Source organism: Nipponia nippon, unplaced genomic scaffold (genome assembly GCF_047370975.1).
Source record: "Nipponia nippon isolate SJK-2023a ecotype South Korea unplaced genomic scaffold, ASM4737097v1 scaffold_1, whole genome shotgun sequence".
In the NCBI taxonomy this organism is placed as follows: domain Eukaryota; kingdom Metazoa; phylum Chordata; class Aves; order Pelecaniformes; family Threskiornithidae; genus Nipponia; species Nipponia nippon.
This window is the reverse complement of record NW_028262290.1, coordinates 1778248-1802151: the sequence shown is the minus strand read 5'-3', so window position 1 is coordinate 1802151 and position 23904 is coordinate 1778248.

Below are 23904 nucleotides of genomic sequence, written 5' to 3'. Positions count from 1 at the left end.
TTTCCAGCCTAAATGATTCCATGATTCTAAACCAGCTCCTAGCAAAGAGGTGACTTAGCTCTGTACTCAGACAAGTGCCATATGCCAACCACTTTGATGATAGTCCCCACATGGACATGTTGGTATCAGGCTGGAGGGCTCAGAGACGGGTGGGAGGTCCAGCTGCATGCTGCTACCCAGAAACCCTCATGCAACAGGTTATCAGTGGAAAAGAGCATCCCAGACAGAGGAGGAATGGACCAGCAGGCAAAGCGTTAAGAGAAACCACCCCAGTGAAATACATTCAGTAAGAGCTGGATGAAAGAGAGGGAGAGGAGATTGAAGTCCGGCTGGACCTCTCCTCTATCCCCCCATTTGATTTTATGGGCTCTGAAATGTTGCCCATCTGCCCTCGGTGTATGCTGCTCTTTTTTAATTGAAACGGACAGAGGGTATTGACTAGCTATCAAAATTCATATCTATGCAACATTTCATTTCCAGTGGCCTCAGCACTCCGCCGCCACCTCTCCGTTATTCCCCATCGTTTCGCTATAAAGGCAACTGTCACTTCGATAAACGGCCCCTAATGGTGGGCAGTGAGGGTGGGAGCTGGGGGAGAGCCATGGGCAGGGGTGGGATGAAAAGCTTTCAGAGCCTGCTGGAAAACTTCATCAGGAAAGAAAAAAAAAACTCCAAGGGTTTTTATTTTTTTAATAACTGGGAGATTTAATTAATTGATTGACTATTATGGCTAATATAATTTTGATGATGTCGCCTATCTTTTCTGCCATTGATTTTAAGTCAGGGTCTCTTTCTTGCCTTTTGGTTGTATTTTTGGTAATGGGGCCCATTGTTATTAAAATTCAATTGAATTTTCACTATCTCTGCACCATAAGCCAGATGAGCCAAAAAGAAGGATGGAAATGAGTGTTATTGGTATTTATTCAATTGAACATTCACTACTGCTGGTTTGGCTCTTCTTTTTTGCCTCGGCAGGCTGCTCTTTACAACAGATAGCAAGAAAGAAGTGCCCACACTGTTTATTCAATTGGATTTTCACTTACTTTCCCCTCCACGTTAAGTGGCTTCGGTAATGGGAGAATTTCTTAATCCAAGGGAAAACAAAGGAAAAGAGAACAGGATCCAAAACAAAGCTGCCTGTTTCTGATGTTGACAGCAAATACGCAGAGGTCACAGGAAGGCAAAGGGCTCAGTCTTGTTATTTTCATGCATATATTGATGCCCAGGTGGGTGTCTTGGGCATAAGGTTCAGAAGGTTCAGCTGTGCCACCAGAGAAATGGGTGCAACCCCTTTTTCTGGTGTCTCAAAGCTATTGTCACATCTGCAGGTGCTCAGACACCCGCAGCCCCATGCACACACCCCCTGGTGCTCACACCTCCGTGGCACACACAGCTTCACGCACTTTCTGTACCTACAGCAGCAAATAAAATAGGCCAGGCAAGTTCGTCATAGCGAGTGACATGCACAGGTCACATCCAGACAGCTCAATGCTGTCGCCCTCCAAAGCCTACGAGCAGGCAGATGGTGGACAACCATGGTTGAGCCCTTGTGACGATGAACACACACCTTCTCCCTCCACTGAGGGTCATAGTGTCAGGGTGAGCTGGGCTCCCAAATGCAGGCACCACAGATACCAGCTGCTAACAGCAACCATCCATCCTCACAGGACAGACACCAAGTCTGGGTCCTCTTTGGTGGAAGAGAAAAATAAGTTTGGCTGATTTGGAGGCAGAGAAAAGTCGTCCTCGGCCTGATCTACAGCGTGGGTGAAAATGGTGAAGCAGAAGTCCTCCTTGCCACTGGGTCCATCTCTCTGACACATCAGGATGGCTTTGTGCTGGTAGTGCAGGTTTAGGACCCTTGTTCTCTCCATCAGCAGCTCCTCAGTTCATGTCAGAGTAATACGACCATCCTTGGCAGTGATTCAGAAGACCATTGGGTCAAACCACCATGGGTGAATGTGCCTTGGTGCCACCAGCCCACACCTCCAGTGCTGGCCCCAGCCCCCAGCCCAGCAACTCCAAATTTGCCCCATCTGTGCCTCGAACCCCACATTTATCCCTCCCCAGCTTACCTGGAGCATGCTGCAGCAGGGCTGTAAGTCCAGATGGACAGATAGCGATGTGCAGCTCGGCAGTGGTTGGATGTGGACTTTCTACTTGGCCTGCTCCTCTCAGGTTTCCTTTCTGATATTCGGGTGGTGCAGAATATCCAGGAACAGTTGTTCCCCTACTCCCGTCTATGCCGCAGGAAGACCAGACCCTGCCAGATACTGCCTGCTTGTGCTGATCCCTCCTTTGCCATGGTCCTGATCATGCTGGCCAGACCCTGCCTCTGTCCCCTAAACCTGATGCCAGCAGACCTGGGAAAGACCCTCCATTTCCCAAGTGTTTTGCATACCTCCCGCTGGGCAGGCTGCCCACCCACGTCCCCACCCCAGCTCAGCCACGCAGCATCTGCTGTCCCTGGAGGACCCTGCCCCTGCCCTCCTGCCTTCCCCTCACTGGTATGCGCCCGTGGGGCTAGCTTCACCGGTACCACGCTCACACACATGCAGCGAGCAAGTGCCACCCTGCAACCATGTGTTTCCCCTCGCATCCCACACATGCTTTTGACATTCCTGCCTGCGGAGACCACTTTGCAAGCCTGGGTGACACCCATGGAGGGTTGCTTAAGATCCTGGAGCCGTCCTCCCCTGGGAGATGTGGGGAGTGATCAAGGGAAACATGGGGAGACCTGGACCTGCACCTGCAGGGCCGCACTCTGACATCTTCCCGCATCAGGTCCCCCTTGCATTAGATGCAACATGTTGCTTTTTGAAGCCTTGGATACCTCCTTAGTAAAAACAGCACTTCTCCATCTCAAACCAGGTGCAGGAACCAGCTCTTCCCTCCAAACACCAGATGAGACATTGTCACCGGCCACCGATTTCCTCCTACCCATGTGTGACTCCACAAGCAGCCTTACCAGGAATAAATCCGACAATTAAACTAGCATTATGACATTAGCTTTTAAAACCCTCGTCCTATGAAATAATGTCTCTGTGTTAGCACACCGCACACAGAAAGCGCCAGGGGCGTAAAACTTTTATTATTAAAATTAACATTTAAAACCTGTACCATGAAGTAATGTGTGAGGTGAGCGTGGATAAATCAGACAGTTAAACTAGTAACGTAACATTAGCAGTTAGAATCGTGACCATGAAATAAAGTCAAGGTTAGGAGGTGGATAAATCAGGCAGCTCAGCCAGAGCTTCTTTATGTTAACACTTGAAATCCCCTGACCAGGGGTAAAAAGAGCCAGATGGGGAAATTAAACAGGGCACAAAAATGACCTATACAGGGCCTGATTCTGGTGTTGTGCAGCCATAGGCTTTTGGATGCTGCAGGGGCATTTCTCTGGGCTGTGATGAAAGATGGGGTAAAGGCTGAGGTCTAGCAAAAGTCCTTTACTCCTGATTAAAGCTGCAAAGGAAGGACTTTGGGGAAGGAAAGGATGAGAGTCTGTTTACAAGCAGGTCCAAATCGTTTTGCAAATCCAGACCAGCTCCTCAGCCACCTTCTCGAGACACAGGACTACACCAAGGTGCAGACTTCAGAGCAGCTGATGTCCCCATAACCCTTCACCCCACCTGAGCAATTTGGACACGTGGAGCTGAGCACAGCCAGCTTCATCCGTGCACATGGTGTGGTTTGCTCAAACCCACTCTCCAGGTGCATCTCTCGGGGCTGCAGATCCAGCCATCGGGAGCATCTAAGTGAGCTACATGGTACCTAGTGCTCTGCCATACCCCTGGCCATGGCTAGAGTTGGTGCTAGGTAGTTAAGATAGCACTAAATTTCTCTAGGTTGGTCCCAGAGATCCACAGAACTTGATACCATGTGAAAAATGCACTTTGCAGAAAAAAAATGGAAAGTGAGGAGTAAACTTGGGGTATCTCTGTGTCTCAAAAAGTGCAGGAAGGGTTCAACAAGTCACATACAAGAGGTCTTTTGGCCTTCTCCCATGAAAGGCCATTGTTCACTCCTTGTTGTGTTTCTCGCACAATCCTGGCAAGGTATTCAGAAAGTATCTACAGATATATTGGTCTCTCTGGATCTTGCCAAGATGTTTTTTAACCCATGTGTGACACAGCAAGGAGCTCTGCTACCATCCCTCTTGGAGTGGGCAAGTTCAGGCATCCACACTGTGCTGTGTAGGTAAACCCAGCTTCCCATGGTCTCCCTCATACATTGCCAATACCACCAGAAGGGTCAACTTTGACACCAGAAGCCATGAGTTTCAATGAACTTGTGGAAGAAAGGCCATGGGGGGATGTCTTGGTTTGACAGCACTGGGTGACCACTCATCTGCTCCCAAGAAAGTGGTGTTCCCTGAGGTTCAGTTGCATGGCCTGAGGATGGCTGGGGTCCAGGACTGGTGGAGCTTGGGCTGCATAAGCTGGAGGTAACATTGGGCAGCAGCTGGAGGACCTGAAGGAAATGATTCATTCACTGATGACAGCCATGCTGCAGGTCTCCTCTGGAAACCTGTACTTCCCTGTATTCTCCACAGTGACAACCTGCACCTCTATAACCTCAGCCATAACCTCTATTGCCACCATGAGCCATCAGGAAAAACTTCCTGCACCGCTGTGCACAACAGGATCCTTCCTTACCAGCTTTCTGTTTTCTGGCTGTGAGATTCAGGCCTTGCTTTCTACCATGAAGTTTGCTAGGACCTTTACCCATTTTTGCCCTACAATCCTTTCCAAGAAGAGGCAACACCAAGCTGCTCTCACTGACTCGGCAAAACGATCATGGGATGAGCAAACTCATGGGGGAAAGGTTGGAGATAGAAAATGATGCCCAGGTTTTTTTCTCCTTCTCTGGATGGCTGATGGGGACCAAACCCCTGGCTAAAGGGGACCGGGAAGTCTATTTCTGGCAGATGTGGTCTTAGAGGGTTCCACAATGTAGTGCTGTGGTGTCCCCAACTTTTTTGCTGCGTGAAGATTCAGGTGCAGAGAAATGATGAGAAAGAAGGAAGGAAAAGGCGATGGGAACAGGGTGGGATATGATGTCATCTTCCCACTCCCGGGGGAAACCTGAATTATTAATTGGAAAAGAAAGCGGTCCCTGCAACCCAAGCCGGGGCGGCTCTGATTTCATCTCTCGACAGCCCTGGCGCTTGGTTGCGCCGACCAGTCCCGTTTCCGGAAGGGAGCGTGTCTCACAGGGAGAGCTGGCGGCAAGGGGCCGGGGGGATCATGCCAGCAGGGGGGTGGTGCGGGCCCGTGTCCCTGCAGTGTCAGCACTGAGATCAGCCGTGACCTCCAGCCGCATCCACAGCCCATCTTGGGTGGTAGAATGAGGAATGTGGGAGACTCACTCCCTCCTCGCCGCCCACTAGGGTCTCTTGGCACGGGTGGAGCTTGATGGAGACACCCCATCCTGTGGGGTCAGGAGGATGGCCTCTAGCTATCATAGGCACTGGGGACACGCTCACCTGTGGATGCACCAAAAGTTTTCTTCACCCTATAGTGCTATGCAGCTATGTTTTGGTCATGTACGTGCAATGAGCTGCATAGGTCTCAGCCTAGGTGGAGGAAATAGGGCAGAGACCAGTGTCTTCAGCATCACTCATGTCTTATTGCCCAGTCTCATCAGCCTGGTTCTATTGTCTCACTTTAGCCTCATCCCTTTCCTCCCTCCCTTCCCAGCTGTGGACTCCACAGGCTGACATCCTGAAGACTAAATCCTTTCCCAGTGTTCGCTTTTCCCTCTCTCCACCCCTAGCAATGGCAATTCTGAAATACATTCGTGGTGCCCCGAGGCCAAATCCTGCCCTTGCCATTACTGTGAGATTTTCAGAAGAATGCATTGCATTTTCACCTTTTGGTATCAAGAGGGAAAAAGATGAGGAAGCTCAGAAAGAATTGCAGCATCTGCTAAAACATCTTGACGGTGATTCATCTATTTGAGGATATGAATTATTATTATTTTTTAAATTAACAGTATATTTTAACCAATGAACGGGTAATGAATATTGGTTGGGAGGGAGTTGGAAGTCAGGATTGGGAGGCATTTCTAATTACAGAAGCAAGCGTAATTTCCCCAAAAACTCAGATTTCTCTCCAGCTTGGAGGGTGTCCAGACCTCTGATGCTTCTCTTTGCCCCACAGTAGACCAGCAGCTTGTGGTAGCTGATAGCACACCCTGCGGTAAGGCTCATCCTTGCTTTGGAGCTGAGTCTGGGAGGAGGGACAAAGAGGAAGGCTGACCTTACTGGTGAGCCATTCCTGCAGGTCATGATGGCTGATCCTTTCTTCCAACCTTGGGGTCCTGTATGAGGAAGAAGACTCCTCATCTCTCTCATCACAGCAGATCTAAGCAAAACATGTAAGCTGTTATTTTCCATTTCAACACCCATATCCAGGACTTCGGCAGAGAGCAGGGACTGTGGCAAGCCAATAGGCCAGCTAACCACTTCAGAGGGTTTGCATCTATCTTTATTTCTGCAATCCTATACCATTTTCTCCCCCTTAGGGAGCCGGCGCTGGGCTGATTCAGCTGAACAAATGCAGGAGTGAGGTGAGCTGTGTCCTGAACTCCGGCTCTTGGCTCAGTCTGTATTGACTCAAGAGAGAGCCCAAGGTAACTGGCCTGGGCAAAGGCACGGCAGATACTTCCCTATAGTCAGATCAATGTTCCCTCTAAGAAAAATGAGCCATGTGGGTAGTTGGTAGTCAGGAGAGAGAAATCAGCACTGTTTCTACTCTTCAGACTACTATTGCTTGATATTTTTTGCATTTTTATCAGTTGGGATTCCACCCATGGGGCATCAATATCCCTTGTGCTGCTTCACATCTCCACAAAACCTCTGAAGGCTATGGAGCGCATCAGCAACATGTGAGGCCTTCACACCTGCAGGAAAAATAAGAATATTGGGAAGATAGGATGAAATGACACTGAAAAATTGATCACTAGGGTTGGTGAAAAGTAGGCAGAAAGTCCCTCATCTGAAAAACAGACACCTACATCAGGTTGGAAAAATGCACCCTGAACTCCACGGGCTCTGCATAACAGGAGCCCGGATATACAGCTCGGATGCAGATGACTTTGCTGTTGACTCCTCCACTCAATTAGATGAATCCTACCCAAAGTTTTTAGTGAAAATACCTATTGGCATTTGTTATCGTACCTGACAAGGTCTTACTCCCTGAGACCCGCTGTGCTGAACAGGCTGAAAATATGGCTTAAAGTAAAGAGGGTGTCTACAGGTTGATTCAAGCGCCTTGTGCTTTGTATGCAAATTGCAATGTGGCTGTGATATATCAAAGTCGAGAAGTGTGCAAGTTCAGTTATTCAAACTGCAATAATGGAAACAGATCTTAAATTCACAGGAACGTGTTTGGGGACTGGTACAGAGTTATGTTGCGTGAAACAAAAGACAAGCCCAACAAAGAGCAAATAGTTCAGCACTTGCAGCAGGCAGTTGCCAAAAAGAAATGTTCTTGGGGCCTTCAGTGCAAATTAAGAGGCGAAATTATGAGAGTGATTGAAGAGGTGTAGCTGAGTTTGATTCTTGCATTGCAGAATCACTGAGAGCAAGGATGATATGGCAGGTATAGAAATCGGATTGCAGCAAGAAGCGAGAGAAGCTGAACTGCTGTGGCCGTGCTCTGGGTTTGTCATTCCAGGAGGATATTAAAATTATTGCAATCCTTAGGGAAACTTTGAAAACTGTGTAAAAATAAAAAAAAAAAAAAATCCTTGCAGTGAGAGCAGAGGATCACCAGCATAACTTCCAGATTTATAGCCTGTGAAGGCTAATTTTAAAGCACCCAAATGAGATTCTGTGTTTCAAGGCAAAGGAAGACATGAAGGGCTGAAATCATCAGCAGCTCATCCTACCCCTGACAGACCCTTATTGCCAGTCCTTTAGTTTCCATCTCTGAGAACCACTTTGCAGGGTGAGCTCCTGCAGACGTGACAGATGCAGTGAAGGAAACAGTGGAGAGAGTCCCCTTGCAGTGAGAGCTTGGCTCCTTTGCAGAAGTTACTTTCCTCTTTACTGTTTAATTAGTCTTAAAAGTCCTAAATGCAGCAGGCAGTTAGAGCACAGCTCTGCCAAGGGGATGACATTCATGTCTTCTCCATGCTTACATGCTCAGCTTCATTTTAAAAAGCTCTGGAAAAGAGCTTCCTATTTCCACCCCACCACCTTCCTCTGCATGTGGCCTTTCTCATCTTTTCTTTCTCCTTCTTTTTGATCTTCTACTGAACGAATCAGGGCTGACTGCAGAAGGCTGCATCTTCCAAAACAGCAGGAGCTTAAGACCAGTAAAGTTTTTCTTTGGGTATCCCAGGGCTGCTATGGGCTTGCCATGAGATTTGGGGCAGTAGCTGTCCCTTTACTCCTGCCTCCTCCTCCCTTTGAGACCATGCCTTTCAGCTTCCCCATCTGTGTCATGGCAATGGGATGATCATCAGTGAATTTGGGGTCCCCAACAAGGAAGAACCCCGTTAGCATTTTAGTTGTCCTCAAGGGTGTATTCAGGGCATGAACTCTGAATGAGTGTGTGCACATGTGGACACATGTAGGTACATATAGGTAGGTATACCTGGAGGTATCTGCATAAATAGATATTCATGTGCATCTCTCCATATAATACATATGTGCATATGTGTGAATACCTAATGCTTATTTAAACTGGGCCCCAAAACCCAGCTGAGACCTCTTGCGGTTCCTACCACGGATGGCTACTCAGAAAGGCTGACTCAAGCACTTCGATTCCTGGGAGACCTTGCTCTCTCTGCCTCATAAGCAAAGTGGCTTTCCCAAGAGGTTTGAGGATGCAGAAGGGAGCTGCTCGCTCAGCAGCTGTGCTACAGGGAGTGTTTCCTAATGGGGCACTTGCAACAGGGTTGATGGGACAGAACCTGTTTCTGGAGGGAAGAGACCTGGGGAAGAGAAACCTTTCCCCTGGCTTTAGGGGATACCTGTCCAGCTTTAAAACAGAATCTTGTCTTTCGGAGCTATGTTCATCCAATAAAAAAACCTGTCCTGGATGCTGAAAGCACCTGTGAAAGACACTGGAAATATTTCCCTACTTCTGATGGGCTGGCAACCTTGGCAAGAAGTCAGTATATTGCTTATTGACTGTGTTTTGCTCCTTCTAGCAGCCACAAGAAAAAGCTTGAATGCACCCCAGTTGCCACGTTGGACCCAAACATGTAGATCCAATATTTAGGAAACCCCAGTGCTCCCTGAGTAAAAATTCCTGAAATACCCTTTTCTTTTCTTTTTCTTGCATGGGGTTGGATGCCACAGCAGTCCTCCATGTCACTTGAAATCCGGCATCCAACAGGCTTTTTCCCAGTGCCCAGTGTATCAGCCCAGGGCAGAGAAGAGGTGGAGGGATTTCAGCGTGTTGCCCTCTGTCCCAAGCCAGCAGTAGTGCACGAGCTTCTCCCAAGGAGGGCTTGTGTCTTCATGACTGGGGCAGTGAACGGTAGATTTAAAGTTTTTTGATCTCCAGTTTAACCTGCAGATTTTCCAAGTAACATTTGCTCAGTAAAACATTTCCAGGAGTGGGATTTACTGTCATAATTAATAGGTTATGATTAGGTCAATAACTTTCATCAACCTAGCTGGGAGAGAACCTATTAATGAAACTGTAAAACAACGTAAACTCTACAGAGAAGATAGGAGGGAGAATTTACAACTTCCCAGAAGCCCTAGTAACTAAAGGGACGATTTACAGGAAGTAAAATGAACCGGGCACCCATAAAACACAACCAAAATTATACCCATATCCAAACAAGACAAATTAAAAAGGTTTAAGTGGATTTCTCAGCCCAAATAAAACACAGCATCTCAATTGAGAGGAGACATTTCATGTTGCATTTTATGGAGTGCAGGAGGGGAAGATGCATGGAAATGTGAGAACATATCAAACAGGTCGATAAGAAATCAGTGGCATAGCCTGACACTCCTGATTGCCCCTTCAGTCTTAGCCCATAGGATGAGGTCCAGTGGTCACAGCCAGCTGTAGAGTAACAAGGCAGCACAGTCAGCAGCCACTTCTGCACCACAGCCAAAATAACGAGGTCCTGGATTAAAATTCAGAAAGCCTGGTATGAAAGATGTTCATCCTGCAGCCTGTGGAAATTTCGATTTCAGATGTCCTGAGAGGACGGTTGGACTCGATGATCTTAAGGATCTTTTCTAACCTTAATGATTCTATGACATTGCCCAACACTCCTGAGTTAACCACTTCAGTCTATGCCCAAAGTAGCAGACTCCTACAGACATGTCACCACATCTTCTGACTGCAGGCCCCAAGAGAGCATCAGATCTGTCCTCTACTCCCTTTCTTAGCTTTCCAAAAAATAGATTACCATTTTCTGCATGTACAATCCTCAAAAAACATGTTCTAACCCCAGAGTACTTTCTCGACTCCACAGTGAGGACCACGGCCAACAGCTCCCTGGGACCACAGAGCAAACTTTCTCTAAGCAGTGGTGATTTTCCAAGGGTAACCATGGACTTTCTCATCCTGGGCTCTCCTGTGGGTTATACATCTTCAGCTTGACTTCTCTAACACACAGCACAGCAAAGCCTTCTGAAATGAGACCTTTCCCAGAACAAGATCTAACTCTCCAAACACCATATGAAGTCTGGAAAAAATATATGCATGAAACGTGGGTTGTTGGATGTTCCTTGTACCAACCAGCTGAGGGATGGTAGGACACCAGTGACAAGAGGACAGCACAAATAGTTGTGCAAGCCAATTTATCCCTGTACTTAGATGCAGCTCTACAATAACAAAACATCTTCCAGTTGTCCCTTTTGATTGCAAGTGTTGTACACCTCCCAGTCATCAGCCGACTGCTACCTTCATTATGAGGAGCCAGAAGAAGCCATGTTAAAGTTTATTTCTTCATCAACATATGGGTTTGAGTGCCAAAAAGCACCACTGTGTTAACTTTTCCAAGGTCTTCAATATCACAACCTGAATGGATATTACTTGGATATTACTGTCCTGAATGAATGTTCTCTGCAGCTATGGTGGCTGTGGTTAAAATGTTTTGACTCCAGTCCCCCCAGGAATGGACAAAGACCGCATAGTTCTGTACACTATATAAGTCATTTTTTTAAACAAAACTTCTTGATTTAAACGTCTACCCAAGAGACTCTACCACAACCTTCTGCAAGTTCTTCCAGTGGTTAATTATCCTCACTCTTGTAATTGCGTTTATAAAAGCTACTTAATTTGACAAGACCGATTTTCCATAACCCCCTGCTGATTAGCATCATGTTCCTGTAATTCTTTATTAATCGAGTCCTGTTGAGGTGTTCCTTCATTTTGCCTAGAATCAATGGCAGGCAATAATTATCCAAGTCATCTTGTTTATACCATTTTAACATACTAGCATGACATTAGTTTTCTTCTAGTCCCCTGGATTGCCCAGCCTTCCAAGGCACCTTGAAAACCAAAAGTAATGCTCCTTGGCTAAACACTTGGATGTAGTTAAGACCTGTTTTCAGAAATTTTAGTGTTTTTAAGAGGGACTATTTGGTGTGTTCCACAGTTAATGCTGGCCTGTAAACCGCCCCTTCACTTTAATCACATACAAATCTGCTTTTTCCCCCAAATACAAAACAAGTATCTATTGAAAATGCATGCTCTGCACATTTCCCTTCCAAGGAGGAATCAATACTGTGGTTATTATAGCTCCTTCTGTTCCCAAAGTATTTAAACTCTTTGCTGTCCTCAGCTCTACTGGCCAGAGACGTCTCATGTCTTTTTGCTCATCTCACTGATTTTCTACATTTCTAGTGCAAATCAATGTCCTCTACTCTTTTTTTTTTTTTTTTTTTTTAATTTGATGTGTCTCTTGCCACTTTCCCTTTGCCTCTAAGCCAAGCCAGTTTTTCAAACCGATGTCACTCTCGGTGGAGGGATTATTGCTTTGGGGGCACTTTGTTGTTTGGTTGGTTTTTTAAACCATCCCCTATCATCATTCACACTTTTCCATTCCATTTCTTTTCTTTAGCAGCTGAATTGTCCTTTAGGAGGTTTTAGTTTTCCATGAACCTGACCCTTGTAAAATAATGGATGAGCTGTTCAGAGCTAATTTTCTTTGAAAATGATAGATGCAAACAAGGATGGGCATTGCCCCCCAAAATCAGCCATGGATGTTCTGGCCAGCCAATATTCCCTTGCATCCCAGTGGAGAGTTCCACACCTTGATTGCAACCAGATCTGAAGTTTGCAATTGTCACTTGTAATTTTTAGAAAAACCCAAGGTCATCCGAAGGCCGGCAGTCTGACAACTCCAGCACACATTGGTCCAAAGGAAATGTTTCAGCAGCCTCCTCCTTCTCACCTATGCATTGCAGGTAAGTGCTTAAGGTGTTGATCAGCCCACTTTGCAGTGGGAAGTGTTGGCAAGGCGCAGACACCACCAACTAACAGAGCTCCTGCCCTGTCTATTAGGACATTGACCCATAACCATTCCAGATCATTTGCATCAGAGCTGCCCCTGATTTGCAGACAGATAATGTTCTTTTGACACTTTCACCATTCTCCCCCATTTGCTTGCTCAAAATCCATTGCAACCACAGACTTCAGCACACCGGTGGTTAAAGCTGGTGGAATAGTATCCTCAAAAAAGTTTCCATGGAAACATTTTTTTCTTGCAAAAAATAGAAATTTTGGATGAAAAGAAATTTTTCCACTTACTGCTGCATCAGGCTTCCACTAAACATTTATGAACTCTAAAACAGTTTATTTTTCAGGCTTGGGTTTTCTCAGAGGTAAAGTGTTTCAGCTTACATTGTTTTGTTACACTTGACCATCTACCCTCTTCTTTTCCTTTCCTCCTCTCCCAGATTAGCCAAAGAAAAAGATTCTGTGAACTTTTTTTTCCCTACACGGGTGACTGTTATTTATATTTCTAGTCCCTTCCACTGCTTCTCCAATTGAATCCACCAGGCTTGCAGTAATTTGAGATTCACACTGAAAGTAACTGAGTCGCCACTAATGTGGCAAAGACTCTGCACGACCAGGGCAGCTGTGCTTGGAGGTGACCCTCTGGCCTGAGCTGGTGTATTTAATCTGGGGGATGCCAGCAGACTGGGAGGCATTTCTTTGCTTTTTCAGTCCCTTTATTCCTTCAGATCATCCTGAAATTATCTATGGTAGGTGAATTTGCCAGTTCAGTGCAGCAGAGGGTTTCCCATGGGGATGAAGTCTCAAAGACAGTAAGGAGACACTTCCCTTTCTATTCAACATCCTGGAGGTTAACACATCCATCCTGGATGCTGGGCACAAAAGTGTGTTTTATTTAAACGTGGAATAAAATATGCAGAAGAAAGTGAGGGAACACAGACCCCCAAACTTGTGCTATCTTATCAGGGTACTGACCTGACGGAGAGAGGCTCAAACCTCATCTGACCAATTCAGCAGTGACAGCCAAGTGAAGTGACTGGTGAAAAAGAAGATGGAAGCAGATCTGAGGCCTAGAATGGACAAAGTTTCTGCCCTGCTCCTTCAGCAGCTCCTGCTGGAGTTTCTCACTGGCTCATCTCTGTTACTTTGAGGTGTATGGACTGTTTGAGGTCTTTAAATTGCTTTTGCAATTGCTCGGCTCCACTGACTGAAAATCCCACCAGCTTGCAGAAGAACATTGGAGAAGAGCATGCAGGATTCTCCTACAGCTGAGGGTTTGTGAGACTTCATCCCATCAAGACCATCAGTTGGAGACTTGCAAAACACAATGGGAAGGTCAAAGAGGGGTTAGAGCTGCAGCTGAGAGACCTGTCACCTCAGTTGGCCAATGGGGACTATTTTTCTGGTTTTCTAGTAGGATAGATGTTTTCTCAGATCTGCCCTCTGGGGCTGGTATTCTTCCCACAGATGTATGTAGCTGGCCAGGATGGGTCATGGAGAAAAGCAGGTGATAACCCAGGTTATCTGGCCCTTGCATCCCTTCGCAACAGCTCATGGGTCTGCTCATACATTCTACAGGGGTGAACTGGAAAAGAATCAGGTACGTTACATGGAGTCAGTCAGAACCAACTGCAAAATAAACAATAATATTGCAGGACAGTGTTGGTATTAAGCATAGGTGAAGTTGCATGCCAAAACAAAGGCATTCAGGATTGGTTGGAGGTGTGTTTAGCACCCGGGCTTTTAATTGGTCAGCTTTTACAGATAAAAATGAATTATTACATGTGTAAAAACATCATTGCATGTGTAAAAGTAAATTATTGTGCATATAAAAACTTTACTGCACATCTAAAAGTAAATTATTGTGCATGTGAAATAGATTTCTGCATATTTTTTTTTCTTGTACTTCCCAGTCATTATTTTCTTAATACTTGTAATCTCTCATTTTGAACATGGTGAAGTTACACTGAAGATTCATCCCCTCTCTACTTTAGCAGTTTTAAAGCATATTCACAGCTGCTCTTTGAAGAGGGGTATCCAAAATATGGGTTGACTTCCAAAGAACTTGTAGAGGGCTTGGTGTTCCTGGAAATCATCCCTGCCGCTTTGATTGCATGGATTACTTTCTAAGCAGGAAGATGCAGAGGAGACAGTGTCATACAGTGCAGACAAAGCAATGCAGGTTCATGCTCTGACTGTACCAGGCACACATAAGCTGGGGTATCAGACACAGAAGCAAGTCAAACTCCTCTAGACGAGCACTTCTGTGCAAATTTTCCATGACTGCACGTGAGTTCCTGGCAACTGCATGTATTAATTATGATCACAAAACTGCCTGCCAAAGCCCTGCAGTAGCCTGATAGCCACATGCCTTCGGATGGCCAGAGCCTGGCTTCCTGCACCTGGGTTAAGATTTATGGGTGAAATCTTTCCCCTCTCTCTCACATGAGTTTAAAAGCTTTGGCCTCAAGGGCAGGCCAAGCTCACGTCACACTTTGCATTGCTGTACCAGCTCTGTACAACTGCCTGAAAGGAGGTTGTAGCAAGGTGGGGGTCGGTCTCTTCTCCCAAGTAACAAGTGATAGGATGAGAGGAAACGGCCTCAAGCTGCGCCAGGGGAAGTTTCAGTTAGATATTAGGAGAAACTTCTTCAGCGAAAGGGTGGTCAAGCATTGGAACAGGCTGCCTAGGGAAGTGGTTGAGTCTTCATCCCTGGAGGTATTTAAAGAATGGATAGATGTGGTGCTCGAGGACATGGTTTAGTGATGGACTTGGCAGTGATAGGTTGACGGTTGGACTCAATGATCTTCAGGGTCTTTTCCAACCTTAACGATTCTATGATTCTATGATTCTATGAAAACAGCTCCTAGGCTAAGCAGAGCTAGTCCTGGAGAACCTCTGTGTCCCTTCCCATGGCAGCTGGGTGCAGGGGGAACATGCAAACATGTCGATGTACCTCATGAGATCATTGACAGCCACCATGGATCTGAGATGCATGGTTCAGAGCACAGCTCTGTAGATTTACTTATGCACACCCAGGACTTGGTACTGTCCCAGACAATTTCAGCATCAACATCCAGCTGGAGCTTCTTTACCACATCTCTGAGTGGGGCCAGCCAGTTGTTCTGCAGATGTTTTCACCATTCAGCCTTCACAGAGGGAGATGCCTACAGGTTTCATGTGTGGGGTCCTCCAGAGCTGCACAATGAAGCCCCAGAGGGCTGGGCAGCTGCATTCAGCATCTGAAAGGCTGGAAGAAGCCTGGGAGCAGAAGCATCTCAGAATCACTTCCATCTGTCAGGAAAAGATGGAGGAGAGGAGAAGGAGCCACAGAGAAAGGCTTCAGCAAAGGCTGGTTCAGCCTCCCATGTCTGAACTGGAGAAATGCTGAACTGTAGCTGGGCACAGAGTCAGTTCATATCCAGCCCCATCATTTGAGGTCCACCCATCATTTGTCAAGGAATGGCAAGCTCTTGGTAATGCAAATCAGAGTTGTACACCATACCATGATTTTACCACAAATTATGCCATAGCCAGATATCCCACCGAGACTGCTTCTGGTCTTATCCCTAAGCAAGGACCAGTCCTTCATCCAGTTGTGATGAAAATCTCCTCACTTGTAAAGTACTGCCACAGCAAAATAGAAAGACTGGAACCTTAGTGAATCATGCAAGGATGTCACCAGTTTGGGACAGAAGCCTTAACACACCCAGCTAGGATGTCATGTTGTCAGAAGGAAACAGCAATGATTAGAGGACATGTCATGACTTTGGCCTAAAAATGACACGTTGTACCAAAACCTCATGATGTCCTAATATCCAGAAGGGAATTTCAGTACATCAGAGACTGAATCATTCCACTAAGGAAGCATCAGCATGCTAAACAAATGTAGTACAGCATTTCCCTTCAATGCAAATATTGATCTATGCTGTAAAAGACCGATGTTATCCAGCCATGACACCATTCTGAAATATCATGCAATGTTATCGTGACAAGATGTCACTGTGAGGCTGTGAGCTGATCTGGTGCAATGTCCCAGGGTAATACTGCCGTTACGATGTTTCTGATCCCCAGGAGATAATTTGGGATGTTTGTCGGGGCCTGGCATCACATGGTGTCTGCAAACTGGAATGAACCATTATCATTTCTATAAGGTCTACAGTATTAGACTCTAATGATGGAAAGATGTTTGAATCTGTCCTCTTACCTGTGTTTTTGGAATTATTGAGCAACCTCTCTGCAATGAGGTCTACTTTGTCTGGCGGCTAAGGTTGTCATGAATCAGTTTGGGTGGCGAGAACTGTGAAGTCTCACTGGCTCATGCTCTACAGCTTGCAGCCCTTGCTGCAGTCTGACAGTATCACACGCCCTGCTGACACGTCTGCTCATGCGCTTTCTGCAGATGACTCAGGTGACACAAACCACTGATGCCAGGTAGAGAATCCTATGAAAGTGGAAACAATGGCCCACCTCCTCTCTTCACCCACTTCATCCTCTCCCATAAATCCCAGGACAGTTCAATAACCTATACTCCCAGCCCTTATTACTTCAGTGAATAGTCTATAAGAAGCAGGTGATATACAACCTATCTGTAAAGCCTTTGACACTCCTGATTAATAATCTACAATGGTACAAACTAGAACGATGTAATTTCTTGTGTCGTGCTCTCTCCCCTGCTCCCTCCCTGCCCTGGCCGTGCCAAAGGCAGAGAGCCCTCCCTCTCCTCTTCTCCCCCCGCCTCCCTTCCCCCTTTACTCCTTCTCTGACGAAATCATCAAATTTATGGCCAAATTGAAATGAAATGCAATTTAGTTCCCGTTCTGCTTTCAGTCCATCACCTCGCAGGCCAGTCCCGAAGGATCTCCTAACCTAATCGCCGGATGGCAGTAACTTCATTAGTGCTGCCAGCAATCCCCTGCTTTCTGCTGCGTGTGGCTTCCAGAAATCATGGCTGACACCTCTCCCTGGGAATTACTGGAAGCAAGAGCTTTCTCAAGTTTTTCTGTTTTATTTCCGACTTGTGCCCTGTCAGCACATTTGCTTCCTCGGGGTGATCGGATCACCACTGCTTGGCTGGGTGCTTTCCACCCAAAAGCCATCTCCAGCTCCCAAGGTGCAGGTCAAAGTGGAAGCACAAGTAAGGTGGGGAGAGAGGCTGAGATGCAAGACCCGCAAGCACACATTGCCACATCGCCTTGGGTCCTCTGGACCTGAGCAAAACGATGGCCAGGGAAATGGACAGAGAGGCAGCTCTGCATGACACTGGAGACAATGTGGCTTACAACAAGGAATGAGCATGAGCATCATGGGGGAGATGCCCCGGTACTGTCAACCCCATCAACCCTCTGTAGATATCCCAGAACTCACTTTCATTGCTTTGTGGGTCAGCCAAAACGCTGGAAAAGACAGCCAGGTGGACTTTTATCTTCCCTGTCCCCTGCCCCGTAGCAGGATCCACTCTCTTTAATCCTTCTTGACACGTTTGTCCTCCAAACCTCCAGCACTGGTGATACCACCCTTCTCCCCCTCCTAGCAATTAATCCCAGCCCTTCTCTATCCCCACAGCTCTAAATCTCCTTTGCTGGCTTTTAAGCTCCTTATTACTTGTCCTATCCACAGGGAAACATGTGTCCCTCCCCTTCTCGCAGAAGCCTTTTACATAATTGCAGGGTCTTATCCCATCTCCCTTTAGTCTCTGGACTAAACAACCTCATGTCTTCCCAGCCCTTCCTTGTAGGCCATATTTTCCTGGCTTTTGGGGAGGTTTAATACAGAATGCCAAGCTCCTACACAAGTTGGCTGGTTAGCTGGTCACCAGCCTCTTGCCAAAGGCCCAAGAGATGCTTCTGAAGCCAGGTTCCTCCAGCCTCAGCTCCCCAGCTGCATTTGCCCCCTTTCTTTAGTTCAATGCCCAATTTGCAGAGTGCCATGTGCTGTTGTGGGTGCACACAAGGCTGGTGAGTTATTGGCAGAAGATACTTCAGCAGCCCCCAGACCTGAGGACATGCTGAGCTGCATTGTGGAGAACCCATGTCCTGCTCTACTCTCCCTTATCTGCTCTTACATGGTCCCCTCTTTCTTCTTGGCACTGCTGAGCCACCCCATGGTCTTTTCTTGGTGGGTCCTTCACCAAGGGTGGGTTCAGAGGCAAGATGACTCCCCCTCTCCTTCCACAAGGAATGCTCAGAGGGTATGAAGAGCACAGAAAGGATCTGACACACCTCTGGGATGGGGGCATCCATGGGAGATGAAACACCCATGCCTGAGCAGTGCCAGGAGCTGGTGTCTGAGGGTGCAGCCAGCCCTTGACATTGCCATGCCAGCCAGACTTGACCCACAGGGATGTTATGGGTTTGTTTTCCTCAATGCAAAGATCTGGTGTCCCTCAGTTTCACATGGGACAAGAAGAAGAAAATAGGAAAGGTTGTGATCTGACAAGGAGCTGGCTCTCCTCACTCCCACCTCCCACCTAGACCTTCTTGCTAGTGATATCCACAGTGTTGAGACTGCAGATGATTTGGTTGGAGACAGGTGAAGTGACCCAGTGGTTGAGGGCCCCTGGTCTATAAAGCATTGCAAAATAGCCTGTGCCATCCCTTGGGAGAAACACTTACAAACGCACTTTCATAGTGCAAACGAACAAAGCAGGGGGAAATAATAAAAGAACATTTAATGTTTAATCCAATTTTGCATTGGTTGCAAATTAAGGGCTTTGGGGGAATAATACAGAAGCTGGACTGTGGCCTTATTCCTAAAAAGTTGAATAGTCTTCTAATTAAAAACATTCAAGAAACACCAGAGGAGATTTCTCCGGGTTTTTCCCAGCCTGCTTTCGAGGATATTTTTAAGTGCTTAGTCAATATTAAAAGGGAGGGCTGTGTCAGGGTGAGAAACTGAACCCAGATGTGAAAGTCTTTAGCTAATTCCCTAAATCCTTGACCAGGACCAAAACACATACAAGCATTTGCTCCTACGTATGCACACCCACATATGTACACATGCACGTATACAAATATATTGCTGCATCTGTTTGTGGTTCATGAGTCAAACTCTCTGATATTTAGCTTTCATTTAGATTTTGAGTCAAAACTTAGCCAAGTTGTTTCATTTCCCACACCTGCCCATACACATACTTGCTCCAAGAGAACGCTCATCTTCATCTGGGGAGGCATTAGGCCAGAGGAGCTGTTAGTTCACGAAGCAGAAAGATCCCAAGGAAGGCAAGTCTCATTAACACAAGCAGATTAGCAAGAAAAACAATGCAAGCAGAAACGTCTGGAGAGATCAGGAGGGTTTCTCGGAGTTAAACGTGCTCCTGCATTTCCCAGGGGCTATCTGAGAACACAAATAGAAATAAAATATATTTATTAAAACAAAAAAAAAGGGGGGCGGGGAAGAAAGAGGTGAGGGATACTCAGTAGGTGGTGCTCTTCCCTCTGAATCCATACAGGGCCTGGGGAGAGGGTGGTTGTTGATACCCAGGTGGAAAAACAGCTCAAAAACCAGCTTCTGGTCCTGACTCCTGGCCCAAGTGGTGGATGTACCACCTCAGCACTCGCTGTTCTCCACCCTAGTAGGAGCTGCATTTCAGTACATGACGGTTTTAAAGCACAACATCCAACTTCTGGCTGCTGCTTAACCCTTAAATCCACCCAAATACTAAATGCAATAAATGTCAGCAAGTGGCTTGAGTCAGGGGTTGAGGGCCCAAGAGGAATTCAGCCCTCGACCTTGTTTCTGACACAGCTGATATTTTGTCACATCCAGGGTATCATCTCCAGCACACGCCAGGACAAAATCCTTGCAGGAATGGGAAGCGTTGATTAATTTGGTGTTTTAAGAGAAGGGAGTCGGGTAGCACCAGCCCCAGACCTGCACAGCCCCCATGCTGGAGAGAAGGAGAGAGCCCGATTGATCCAGTAACACAGAGCTATATATCAGCACAGCCTCTCCCATTACTTTCCCTGATGGATTCCCATCCGATGAGCTGATCTGAAAGTGATAAAGGGAAGACCGGAGCATTTTCAACACGCCACTAACTCCAAAACCGGGCTCAATAATCCTGCAGATTGATGGCACCTAAAGAGTGGGGAGGGAGAGGCGGGCAGGCTAGGCGGGGAGTTTATTTAATACTCACAGCATTAACCGAGCATACATTTATCTGGGAAAATGAGGGGGCAGGACAGGTACCACTGCCAAGGAAATGTATCTCCTGGCAAAAAGCAATCTGGAGGTCTCAGGTGGGGTCCCAGGGTAAGCGAGTCAGCCTGTCCCCAGAAATGGCTCAGGTCCAGGATGGGGAACCAGAACTTGCATGCAGAAATAACAGCTTTCTCTCAGTTCACTTTTTCCCCTTCTCCCTCAATTTTCATGCCCTCATACAGTCACCTCAGACACCTTCAGTGAGAACAACGAAGCCCTGGACAGTGGTAGGACCTTGCTTCCTTGCCCTCCTGGCTGATGGAGTTTCTGTATTTCCATTGCCTTCAGGTTGAGAGTGGACCAAATATCCTCTCAACAATTTCTCCATTGCCAGACATCATAGGGAACCTATTTTGTGTCCAAATCATAGAATCATAGAATCATTTAGGTTGGAAAAGACCTTTAAGATCATCGAGTCCAACTGTAAACCCAGCACTTCCAAGTCCACCACTAAACCATGTCCCTAAGCACCACATCTACCTGGCTTTTAGATACCTCCCGGGACGGTCACTCAGCACTTTCCTGGGCAGCCTGTTCCAGCACCTGACAACCCTTTTGGTGAAGAAATTTTTCCTAATATCTAATCTAAACCTCCCCTGCTGCAACTTGAGGCCGTTTCCTCTTGCCTTATGACTTGTTACTTGGGAAAAGAGATGTTTTCCTTCAGGGTCCCAGCAGGGCCCTTTATATCTCACAGGCAGCTTTACTGCCTCTGCTGTGATGGCGATAGGGTCCATTACAGCCTCTGAGGTCTACAACCAAGCAATAGGAGCTGCTGTTGGAAGACACAAATCTCGAGCAGAGATTCTTCTCTGGCTCGCCAGAGAAGCAAGATCTTGGAGGCAGGAGCTGCATCTGAGCCATCCTGTTTAATAGCCATCAGCAGATGTCCCAGCCAAAAAGGTGTCCCAGGACTGTCCATCATCTCCACCACCCTGGACTGATTTGTCCTTCCATTGCATGAGGAGCTGTTTAAAAAGCCAACCCTTTCTCCCCAGTTGAAACCCACTGCCTGATCCTTCAGCCCGGGCAAGGAGACCTCATACTGCTCTTCATGAACCTCACAGGCCCCTGGAGTACACGATGCCAGTCCCAGCTGGCATCCTCATCCTCCAGCTCCTCCAAGCTGCATCTCTCCACTCCCATCCTCACTGTCAAGACCTCAAACCAGCAGGGATTTCGATCTCAGGAGGCAGCTTTTGTGCTGTAATTAAACAGCAATTGATTGCAAACAGGGTTCTTTTGTGTTTGGGATTAATGAGAGGCAAGAAGATAAATTTGGTCACCACTAATTAACCCCAATTACAGAAGCAATAGATTAGGAGCGTACCAGGCTATGTGGCATCCACTGCCATTGTCTGAGCCATGGGGAGGGCCCTAGGTCCTTCCCCCTTCCTCGATTTCTTCCTACAAGTCTGTGGGGCTTTCAGAAGTGAAATGAATCCAGAGAAGGTCTGTGGGGACTGGTGAATACACTGGGATGTGATGAACGGGCAGCAGTTGGGATTTTGGCCATGCACGGAGCATGAGGATGCTGTCATGAGAAAAGCAAGCTGGGAGAGCCTTTTTGATCCCTAGTGCCCCAACAGAGAATCAATGATTTCACTAATTCTAAGTACTAATCCCTGGCAATTTTTAAGAGCTTTGATTTTGCATGCTGGTTGAATAGGGGCAGACTTTGTGGGATGGGAAAGCCACGTGTGCTCAGCCCAGGCGGTGTGCACTGCCTGCTGCCAACAGCGCGTTATCCTGCTGAATCCTGGGGGTGAGGTCCATGTGCAGCCAGAGAGGGAGTGGGGTGGACCCCTGCTAGCTCCTCAAGCAGTGAGGAGTACAAAGCTGAACTAGGCTGGAATTACAAAGATTTCCTTCAGCTCATTTCAGTCCCGGGGCTGAACTGCCACGCTGGGTACTGGGCTGTGGTACCTCACTCACAGCATCACTCTCCAGGCAGGGGAGGGGGCGTTTCCCCCCTGCTGCCTTCCTCTGATTTGTGTGACTCCAGACTCCATCCTGCCTGGTGCCCAAAAGCATTTCCAAAGCATTTCTGTCTTTAACCTCAACTGTTTTCATAGCTGAACAGCTTTGAGGCTGGGCCATTGACCCCTGCACCAACAAAGCATTAAAGCGGATGCTTAAGGGTTTCCCAGGACCCAGGGCCTTCCAAGCTTTTCTTTGCATGAAAGCCATGCAGTTGCAAAAAGGATTCATGCCCCAGTCCAAGGGAGAGTAAGCCCTGGTGTTTACCTAGGTGCAAACCCCCCATCCTGCACCAGTGCTAAGAGCATCGCAGGACCTTTGGGGCATGGGGAGATCCCCGTGCTCTCAAAAAAGTGTCACAGTGGTGGGGAGGGCTGCAACAAAGATCTCTGCAGTGACCCAGCCCCTCTTGACAGCCTCTAGCAGCCTCCAGAGAGGAAGCCAATGCCTAAATCTCAGCCTAACATTTGTAGCACCTTCCCTGGCAGAGTTGTGGCAGGCATGAAGGGCTAGTCCCCATTTGGAGATTTAGGCCAGGTTTAATATGTGAGCCTCTAGGTGAGACTCCAGCTCCATCTCTGCTGGGGATGAGAGGTGACAGCATCCTTGTCCCCACCAGCTGCTGTCTCTCCCGTCCTGCACCCCCTGTGTACACCTGAGACCCTGGCCCAGGTGCTTGGGGTTGCTAACGTGCTCTTTCTCACTGGGAGGAAGACCAAAGGGTTGAATCACAACCTCTGTCTGCAACCAGCCCCCCCATCTCGCTTTTTCCTATTGCCATCCACACCTGGGGGCTGCGTGCACATCCAGAAAGGGGTCAGCGGGTGCCAGTGCTGAGAGGCCAGGGCAGATCTCCATGGCTAATGCTATAATCCTCCCCCCTTTCAGGCAGCAGGAAAGCCCGGGCCGGCAGGATCCCTGTGCAGACAGGGTGTAAAAAGCCGTGGCAGCTCCAAAGCAAACACTCCCACATCTTCATTCCTTCCACCCTATTGGCCATTGATTTCAGATAAATATCCGTCCGGCCTTGACAGGGCTCAATTCTCCTAATTATAGCCCTATTGACATGTGATCTTTAGCTGCTCAGCTTGTCAGGAGCCATCTATCAGGCAGACAGATTTCTTTGGCTTGGGAGGAAATGAGATGGGAAGGGGGGGAGAAAGGAGGAGCAGGGACTGGGGAGGGGGAAATGGCTGTATTAATGTGCCAAAGAGATCCTCTGGCCTAGATTTCCGTTTATTAACAAGTATGTTGTGGAGGGCCCTGAACACCAGCCTCT